This window comes from Vollenhovia emeryi, unplaced genomic scaffold (genome assembly GCF_000949405.1).
Source record: "Vollenhovia emeryi isolate VEMERY1.0 unplaced genomic scaffold, V.emery_V1.0 DF939158.1, whole genome shotgun sequence".
NCBI lineage: Eukaryota > Metazoa > Arthropoda > Insecta > Hymenoptera > Formicidae > Vollenhovia > Vollenhovia emeryi.
The window spans coordinates 387,147-395,521 of NW_011967208.1; the positions used below are offsets into that span (position 1 = coordinate 387,147).

Genomic DNA, 8,375 nt, shown 5'->3' on the forward strand with positions numbered 1-8,375 from the left:
TAGATTTGGACATAATTGTATGAGAGTTTGAACATGATATGTCCAATGTCTTGTACAATAAATCATGTATCAAAGTGTGATTTGTTACATATATATATCTACATGTACATACTACATACCGCAAAGAATATACAAATTATAGACATCTAATGGATACACATTTATCAGGCTCTGTATACTATATACATATTGAATCCATCCGTGAATATATTGTACATATTATTTACAGCAATGCATGTCCAAATTATGTATATGAGGTGTATACAAATTTCGTATACAGGATACTATTTCATGTCATGGAGAAAAAATGCATATACACAGGACATCCGATGTTATGTGGGTTTCATTTCATTTCATACGATTTCATCCGATTACAAATAATCTCATCTAATTGCAAATTTTCTTACATGCACGTTTAAAAATATGCACCGTTGTTAAACCTCAAAGAGCTGTTAGATTTCCTCAAAAATTTTTTTTATTCTACTATCAAGTATATTTGCTTGTAGAGGTAATTTCAGTTAAGATTCTAGTATTCAGTCACGTGTTTCCTTGCTCCCCACTTTTCCCCACTAGTCTAACCGTGGTCTTAACAAAAAGTAATTTTGTATCTGTATTTACTGTCGACTGTTCCAAATTTGCGCGCAAAGGCGTATCAACGTTTCAGCTCGCTGCTGTTCTAACAGCAACTACTCCAGTCTCATTTTGTAAAGAACACGCGCTTATAGGTGTAAACTATAATATATATTTGGATCTTCGCTAAAAGAAGTAAAGTCGGACAACAAAAGCAAGCTGAGAAAATGTACAAATTTAATGTTTATTATCTAACAAGTGAAGAAACTTGTTGAAAATTAAGACGAAACGATTAAACGGGGATTTCGTGAGGATTTCATAATGATTTCGGGAGACACTGTCCCACGATTACATCAAGTGGTTACCCCCTTGTCTACAACGATGGCGCAGCGACAATTAGCGACGCGTTAGTAGCGAGAGAAATTTGACAGTTTATTATAAAAACAATTAACGTTTCAGAAGCGAAGATACTACAGAATTAAACATTGCGGTCACACACCTGCGTCCACCTTCACTTGTGATGCAGTTTTCTATGGATTTATAAAAAAGGGAGCAAAACATATAAAAATTGCAGCGATCTCCTGAATCCACAATCGCGAAATGACTCAGAAAATGTCAAACAATCCCCGGTAACCGCAATCACGCTTCGAAACATGGAATAGCGTGTTTCAGTGGCATGCTTATGCATTAGATACCGCGTAGTCACGCGTGACGTTCCACCCGCGTTTGCATAAACGCCCCCCGCGTACACCCACCACTTTTAATGCCGTCTGGATGGTTGCACGGCGCGCGATGTTAAGTGACTTAAACTTTTTTACGCTGTAATTGTAATGTAGAGTCTTCTCCCTCCCCCTGAGCCCTCAGCCCTCGGCGCGCCCCACAAGACATCCGGCACGAAGATATTCTACGTACCGGGTGAGTCGTAACTTCGAAAAACGAACCGGCTCCCGCGGGGGATGAAAGTTGCGTCGCAAGAAGAGACGTGGAAAATGGTAAACTCGATGAACAATGGTTTCGTTCTTTTTTTATATATTTTTTTTTACGAGAGTCCCGTAGCTGTTTGCGCGACCCTCGCGAATGCATAAATGTGTGCGAAAACGAAAGAGAAAAAAGAATCGCGGGGGACCGAGCCGCGACGGAAAGCCCTCGCTCCGTCGTAAACAATCATGAGTGTTTCTTTGGTGAAACACCGTAAATTCATTCCTGTCGACGATAAAATACAGCTGCCTGTACATTTTGGGCCACGTTTTCATACGATTCTTCAACTCTGATTTTAATATATGCGCCTATGTATTTTCGAAAAACGGAACAGTGTGGCACATATGGCGTGCTTTAGACGCGCCGTTTCTATTATTAAGAAACATCGAATTTCACAGTCGAATCCATCATAATGTATTCCCGGGTACGGAATAAAAAGAGCAAGCTCGAAAGAGAAAATTCCGTATTTCCATTCATACGAAAATCAATATAACGTATTAAATTAATCACAGTTGCAAAAATTTCGAAATATTTTTTTAGATAGAATTTTTATCCAACGGGCAGAGGAAAAAGCCGAATATTTCGTTACTGTACAGGTAAGCTGTTACTTTGCGAGACGCACAAAGTTATTATTCGATATATAAAATGGTGTATATAATGATATAATTTCGCGAGTCTTTTATACGTAAACGAGTAGCAATTAATAATATTGACGGACAAAACGTGACAGAAATTGAGATGTCAGTTTTGTAAACGAGAGACGTCGGCCGCCTGTGTAATGACGTAACCTTTTAATAACAAAGTATCAGAGACCTACCGGCGCGCGGCAGCGGCTGCGTTTCATATGATAGACACGCGCTTGCTGCAAAATTAAATATGCTTGCGGACAATTAATTTTATCGGCCCCGTTGCGGCGATACAGCGATGCGTGCAAATAACGGGTTTTCATTTCGCATATCAAATATTGCAGATAACTATCTCGAAAATTGTATTTGCGCGAACGAGATCGCGATTCAAAGCATGTAATCTCATTATCATATTTTTAAGGCAGACGCCGAATGAAAATGTCGAATTACACGGGCAATTGCGTGCATGCGACAATAGGCGAGCTCGTGTGTAACCCCCTTGCCCGAGTATACCGCGCGCATCTTGCACGGATAATTCCCAGCGTTTGTCTTTGTCGCGACACTATGACGTAGCAGGCAAATAAATTTTCCATCGATCGGAGCGACCCGTAAATTTCGTAAAAGCCCAAGCCGGAGGCAACCGTACGGCGGAACAACCCGGGCTCGAAGTGCTTCCACCGGACAATGCTTCTTACGGACTCGTCCGTACAATTCGCTCTCCAATAAAATTGAGTGCCACCAATTATTTCCAACTATGTCAGATTTAGCTTCGGAACGCCCGAGCGTGCAGTTGCCCGGACCGGTGCTACATTGTCATTTAATTCCATTTTGCCGAAAGCTTTTCGAGACAGTGGACATAACAGATTAGGGGACAGGGAACCGTGCCGAATCTAATTTGCGACGGCCCCGGGTCCGGCGTGCCCAGGTATGCGCATTTTTTCCCCTCCGTTTCCTGTCCACGGGAGGGAAGGCGCACTCGGACGTCGATTTCGCGCGCGCGGCGTTAATCACCGTCTGAAATAATTATACCGTTCGTACGCGCGACGCCGTACGTTGTCGCGTCATCGTCGTGAGCGAGGTGCGAGCACGTCGGGCGAGCACAAAGCGGTACGCGAACGCGCGCGCCGGCATCGACGTGCGGCGAGAGTACGAGAGGAGAGAGCCAGCTGTACCATTTGAGAACAATGCGGCGCAGCAGTTCGTACAGATGGATCAGCTTGCCCGTCTTCCTGGAGAACGAGAATGAGAGAAAGAGAACGGCAACGGGGGAGGGAGCTGGGAAGAGAAGGCGAAAAAGGGAGGGAGGGAGAGAAGAGAGAGAGAGAGAGAGGTTTGCCACAAGGCGATTCTACGGTATTACATACGTACCGGCGCACAATGGCTGCTCGCACTCGTAGGCGTTGTATCTTTGGACGTACCTGTCCGGTGCACAAATAGAACCGAAGGCAGAACGCTTTGAGTCCCACCGTGGATGTTTGGTATACGTGGCAACGCCGAGAACGCGGGCCCTACCTGAGCGACCCAGCATGGATCGACCCGTGCGGAGCAAGGCAGGGCAGGAAAACGTTCCTCGAGTCTACCCGAGGACTGCTAGGCAGCTACGTACATACCCGAGTTCGATCTATCGCTGATTGGGTTCGTATGATCGCGCGGCCTGGCCAAATTGAAATTCGCATTCCCAAATGAACCTGCTTAGAGATACGGCTATTCTGTGCGGCGGGCGGTTAGACGATCTATGCCAATCGCGATCCGCGTTCAAGCGGAGAACGACGCTCCTTCCGCGGCTCCACCGAGCTTCGGCCGATGGAAAACCTGATATCGCATTAAAACAGAATTTATATGCACCGCAAACAGGAGGAACATCGCTGCGTATATCGATCCGCCGGCTCGAGGCGGCCGGCACGGTTTTATCCCGGTGCTTAAGACTTATCGTTAATATTCGTTGCCGTTGACGGAGCGAGCGTCGCACTCTTCAGGGCGCTCGTGTTTTATGAATGCCTCGCGTGGCGTCCATCGAAAATTCTATTCAACAAGCGGATGCTACTTGGGCGGGCAGGTAAAAAGACGCTGCATTATAAACACGAGTTCCAAAATCAGACCTCCGCGAGAGGCCACGATCGATAATCACTGTTCGATCAAATGAAATTAATCTTGAGAAACTCGCCCCGACACGAGTTCGCAAGTAAATTTTAATCTGAGATTGGAAATACACAGTATCGTCGCCGTGGTTTCGGCAATGTCGCGTGAAATTTTTAACGAGTAAACAACATTTCGGTGCACAAAAAGTGGCCAAATTGTGCAGCTTCGTAAAGTGCAAATTAAACTTTCAAAGAAAAGTCTATCGACAAAGTCGAGACGTAATATCCCACCCTACTGTCGGATAATTTTGGCAAAGCGTACTCCGGAAATTATAATTGCAAACGAAAATTCGAGAATGCCCAGGTAGGTGGCAATTGGTCTCATCAGAGATAGACGATTTTAACAAACTCGTTTCGACACGAGTTCGCAAAAAAAAAATTTCAATCCGAGTTAAGAAATACACGAGGGGGAAACTGGCTGACCAAAATCTTGTACACCAATGCCCACTAATGCCCAGTGGGCATTACTTTATCTTATTATCTTAGTTTATCTTATTTATCTTGTTTTATCTTACTATATCTTTATAATGCCCAAAAAATTCCTAGTAATGCCCAGTAATGCCGCAAATCTGTACACCACAATGCCCTCAGCGGATTCCCCCTCGGAAATACACAATATCGTCGCCGTGGTTTCGGCAACGAGATTCTTGTCGCGTAAAATTTTAAATAAATAAATATTTCGGTGTACAAAAAGTGACAAAATTGTGCAGCTCCGTAAAGTACAAATTAAACTTTCAAAGAAAAGTCTATCGACGAAGTTGATACAAAATATCCCACCCTACTGCCGGATAATTTTGGCAAAACGTACTCCGGAAATTATTATAGTTGCAAACGAAAATTCGAGAATGCCCAGGTAGGTGGCAATTGTCTCAGAGATAGACGATTTTGACAAACTCGTTTCGACACGAGTTCGCAAAAAAAAATTTCAATCGGAGTTAAGAAATACACGAGGGGGAAACTTGCGGGCCACAATCTTGTACACTAATGCCCAGTGGGCATTACTTTATCTTATTTATCTTGTTTTATCTTACTATATCTTTATAATGCCCAAAAAATGCCTAGTAATGCCCAGTAATGTCGCAAATCTGTACACCACAATGCCCTCAGCGGATTCCCCCTCGGAAATACACAATATCGTCGCCGTGGTTTCGGCAACGAGATTCTTGTCGCGTAAAATTTTAAATAAATAAATATTTCGGTGTACAAAAAGTGACAAAATTGTGCAGCTCCGTAAAGTACAAATTAAACTTTCAAAGAAAAGTCTATCGACGAAGTTGATACGAAATATCCCACCCTACTGCCGGATAATTTTGGCAAAGCGTACTCCGGAAATTATTATTATTGCAAACGAAAATTCGAGAATGCCCAGGTAGGTGGCAATTGGTCTCAGAGATAGACGATTTTGACAAACTCGTTTCGACACGAGTTCGCAAAAAAAATTTCAATCCGAGTTAAGAAATACATGCGGGGGAAACTTGCGGGCCACAATCTTGTACACCAATGCCCACTAATGCCCAGTGGGCATTACTTTATCTTATTTATCTTGTTTTATCTTACTATATCTTTATAATGCCCAAAAAATGCCTAGTAATGCCCAGTAATGCCGCAAATCTGGACACCACGATGCCCTCAGCGAATTCCCCCTCGGAAATACATAATATCGTCGCCGTGGTTTCGGCAATGAGATTCTTGTCGTGTAAAATTTTTAACGAATAAATATCTCGGTGTACAAAAAGTGACAAAATTGTGCAGCTCCGTAAAGTGCAAATTAAACTTTCAAAGAAATTGCGCGAGTCTATCAACGAAGTTGATACAAAGCACCCACCCTACTGTCGGATAATATTTAAAAGGCGTACTCCGGAAATTATTATAATTACAAACGAAAATTGGAAAATAATGTCAATTCGTCACAGAGACAGAAACATTTAAAGTTAGCCTAGATATCACGAGGAATCGTTATTCGAATCTAAACGCATATCCGGCGTTAATCTCTACAACTCGAGTTATATTTCTTGTGCTCTTTGTGTTCAGATATTGTAAAGATAACTTGTATAAAAATTCTCTCTACACCACGATAAAATATTTATCGGTCCTTACGTGAGTTTGTTTCAAAGAATGTATAATTAAATTCTTCATGAATAACGTGGACAGATTAGAATATATAGCGCAAATTATGCGAACAATAAAAATTACTAAAGCAATGTTTATTAAGTAAATCAGATAAGAGATTCTATGCGATTATAAACTTATCTTCTGCTCGATTTATGCTTGACTATCACACACGTATTTAAAAAATCAAACATTTCTATCACTCTTCGTAAGATATTTAATCCTGGGTATAAAAAGACTAAATGCAAAGCTTAAATTTAAAAAAAGTTTAAACAGGAAGAGGAAAAGGAAATAACGTAACGTGTTTAAATAGAGCAATAATGTTTCCTTCGTACCACGAAGAAAACTATAATCTCCGCTTTAGCTTTATTTTACTTAAATGTCTTTACTTTTATTACTTACTATTTATCTATACGAACTCATAATATCCTAAGTTTAATATAGTTAGACCCGGCTTTTCATTTTCTGGTTAATTGTTAACCTGTGGTCAGTCGATTCTCTGTCTCTTCTTAGATAATAACATAGAAACAGATGGAGAGTCGACTAACTTCTGGTTAACAGTCAACCAGAAAATGGAAAACCGGGCCTCGATGTGTTTGATATAGTCAAAGTTTAAATCGTCAATGTGTTCGATATCCAAATGAAATGTCACGTCTCTGCATGGTGTTTCATATTCATTACTTATCGCTCTTAAGTAATTCTCGAGGGGGAAACCGCTGACCAAAACTTGTACACCAACGCCTACACTGAGAAAAATGTCAGATTAAATATAATTGGATCCAATTACATGATAACAAACGGATATATCCGATTAAATTGTATATCCGATGAAAAATGTGATCGGTTTTTCAATCAAATTTTATCGGTAACTGCATTTCATCGGATAAATTTTATCAGATGTATCGATAATTTAATCGGAAAACGTAATCGGAAAAATTAACCATCAGAAACACTATTTAACTGGTTTATCCGATGGAGATTTTTCTCAGTGCAGTAATGCCCAGTAATGCCGCAAATCTGTACGCCGCAATGCCCTCTGCAGCGGTTTCCCCCTTGGTAATTCTTTTCATTCGACTACACATATCTTAAATGTACACGTGTTCTAATCTATCATAAAACCTCCCTGTTGGAGAACAATAAAGTCTATGAGATCTTCCACTTCGTCTTACACAATATTTTACGCACGTACATTTCTACTCGTCTTATGAACAGGTAACATCGCAGATTTATTACTTCTCGAGTTGAAACAGAATTTGTCAAACTCACAGTTACGAGGCGCAGCAGCGGAGTTGCGTATCCGGTTGGCACCAACTGTAAATTGGCACCGACCCCGATCACAACGGCTCTCAAGATAATTAATATTTAAGAAAACAGCAATTGTCCCGCGCGTAACGTAATCACATCAGCGATTAATTCCACGAGCGGCAGTGAATGGAATAAACGACAAACTTACCCCGCGGTTGCTCCGCCGCCTCCTCTCGGATCACGCTCGTTGTCTCTTCACGGGCACTCACTCACCACTCGCTCGCGAAAACGCCGCTCGACGCGCGTGCACCAAGTTCGAGACACGGCGGTGCTGTCTAAAGAGGCGTACGATCCAACATCCGCGCGTAGATTAGTCTCACCAAAGAAATTACAACCTAACCACACTCCGAACGCGCGAAACACACGCACTGTATCACCGTCGAACGCTCGACGCGCGCGCTCTAAGCTCGAGATACGGCGAGAACTGTCCAAAAAGGCGTGCGATTTAAGGGGATGCTGGAGTGATTCTGCACTTTCGCACCTTTTGCACTTAAAACTGTCTGTTTCGTGGAAAGATTTGTGTAATACACAAATTAAATGGCACTTGTACAGATGATCGAAAGCAGCTTGCTATTCCGGCTAAATTAAAGAACAATATGACATTACTGAAACTAAGTTTGTAAGTCTAATAAAAAATAATAGTGAGCAA

The 8,375-nt window shown here is 42.0% G+C and overlaps 1 protein-coding gene across 1 annotated transcript in view; it reads right to left on the reverse strand.

Moving 5' to 3' along the window:
• LOC105564903 overlaps positions 1 to 8,211 on the reverse strand; it is a 246,384-nt gene extending 238,173 nt beyond the window's left edge. Inside the window, exon 1 of the mRNA XM_012017670.1 lies at positions 7,875 to 8,211. The gene's annotated coding sequence lies outside the window, so the exon portion shown is untranslated. The remainder of the gene's footprint in view (positions 1 to 7,874) is intronic.
• Positions 8,212 to 8,375: the final 164 nt, after the last annotated feature.